At 44.6% G+C, this 2,038-nt stretch overlaps 1 long non-coding RNA gene across 1 annotated transcript; it reads left to right on the top strand.

Annotated features, from left to right (window-relative positions):
* The first annotated feature begins 285 nt into the window (after positions 1-285).
* On the top strand, positions 286-1,677 carry LOC120295417. The gene is made up of 2 exons (XR_005552787.1): positions 286-659; positions 1,032-1,677. It is a non-coding gene; the product is annotated as an uncharacterized LOC120295417 (long non-coding RNA).
* The last annotated feature ends 361 nt before the right edge of the window (positions 1,678-2,038 follow it).

Here is a 2,038-nt window from a genome sequence, read left to right as displayed (position 1 = left end):
TCAATGATATTAGCGTTCTCTCTTACTTAGGGGGTGTTTGGTTCGATTTTCCTGCACTTTATTTTGGCCTTGGGAAAAATATAAGGGTGTTTGGTTCGGCGTTTGAAGATTTCTTGCTAAGAAATCTTTGCTGAATCTTGGCGGCAGTGGGGACCTGCTTTGGGCATTTCAGCATTTTCGGCATGCTGAGGTAGGGAATTAATGAATTTTTCCCGATTGCCTATTTTACCCTTAAAATTTTATTGAAAGTCCACTTTTACCCATTCTAAACAAAACCCTAGCTCTTTCCACGTTTTCCTCTCTTTCTCCATCGACGCGGCTCTCTCTGCAGCGTTCTCCATCGACGCGGCTCTCTCTGCAGTGTTCCTCTCCCTGCAACTCGCACCACTCCATCCCGATTTGAATCCGAGCACCACTCCATCAAGGCCGAAGTTCGTCGCACGAGCGAGCGAGATCCGAGATCCGAGCAATCCGAGCACCACTCGGAGGTCCTCCTCTCGCGGATCGGCGACGGCTCCGCTTCCTGCGACGGCGACGGCTTCGGCTCTCCGCCCAAGGTCCAAAGGAGGCTTCGCGCGTGAATTAGGCATAACGGGGTGCTTCATCTGGGTTCGGAGCTCTCTCCTATCCTGCCATGGACTCCAGTAACGGCGCGTTGGGTTCGCTCCTTTCTTGTCTTTCGTTCTTGCTCGTTCGTTTCCGTTCTTGATGCAATTATGGGTTACGTCCGGCTGAATCGAGTGCTCTGTCTTCTCTGATTTGGGTTCCCATTCGCTTTAAGTTTTGTGGTCGCGTGCTGAAAAAGGAGGGGCTTTATTCTCGTAGCCGAATTTGGTGGGAGTCTGTAATTGAAGTTTCTATCTTTTTTGGTTTAATTCCGTTGTGTGTGGACTCTGCATTCTGGGTTTTTTTCTTTACGAGCTTAGCTGCTTTTTCCGTCTATTGGGTCCCGCCGTTTGTGTATCTTTAAGGGCAATCGTCGGTTGGTGTCTCTTAACTCTTTATCTGCTTGAATGATCCGTGTTTTGTAGTGATAATTGAACAGGGATTCTCATGTTGGGTGTTGCCCTTAGAGTGATTAGTCTTGAGGCAGCTGGTGCAAAGTCAGGCCACGATGTAAAATCGACCCCAACCATCCGTCCTCCTTGTTTGTTTGCATTAGTTTGTGACATTCATTCCCTGTTTCCGCAACAAATGGTCCACCTCCTAAGCCGTGGGAAAGAGCCGGGGTTCATCAGGTCCTGCGCCATTTAAGCCGCCATCATCTGGAAGCACTAGTGATATAGTGGAAGCTTCCGGAACAGCAAGACCCGGTGAAATTGTTTCGACTACTGATAGAACTATTCCTGTCAATGCAAATTCTATTGCCAGGCCGGTTCCCACCAGGCCATGCGAGCATCAATCCTATGGCAATATAACATAAGATGGTTCTCAGTTAATCTTTTGATAATCATTGCAGGATATAGTTCATTGGTGAGGGTTTGGGTGGTTAGAAGACTCAGAACAGCCAAATCGACTCGAGGGGGAATTCGAGCCTATTTTTCTGGGATTTTTTCCCCTTCTTTTTCTTTATTTTCTTTTTGTTTTATTTTATTCCCCCTTGCTTCTACGTTGCTTCTTCCTAATCATAACTATGGATTTGCTTCTTCTTTTAATAATTCAAGTCTTTCTCGTTTTAATTAATTAATTTATTTATATACTGCCAAAATTTAGAAGTCTCATGTCACGGCTAATAATCTTGGCCTGCCGATTACCCATGGTAAAATTTGGAGCAATCGATGTTATGCTTCCTTTGCTCTTCTTTGTAAGCAAGAAATATAGCTCACGATTCACAGTGTCGATTCATGTCAGTGTCGTACGTACATGATTAATTGATCGTGTCAACTTACTTGACATAAACACGATTTGAAAATTATTGAACCGACACGACACGATACAACACATGTATATGATGCCAAATCAACGATGTTAACACGAAACTAACTAATGAACACGGAGCTGACATAATATATCACTTAATTTTTTATACTATCTACCA

The sequence above is a fragment of the Eucalyptus grandis genome, chromosome 7 (genome assembly GCF_016545825.1).
Source record: "Eucalyptus grandis isolate ANBG69807.140 chromosome 7, ASM1654582v1, whole genome shotgun sequence".
Lineage (NCBI taxonomy): Eukaryota > Viridiplantae > Streptophyta > Magnoliopsida > Myrtales > Myrtaceae > Eucalyptus > Eucalyptus grandis.
Note: the sequence above shows the minus strand (reverse complement) of the source record. Positions and strands in the feature narration are given on the sequence as shown.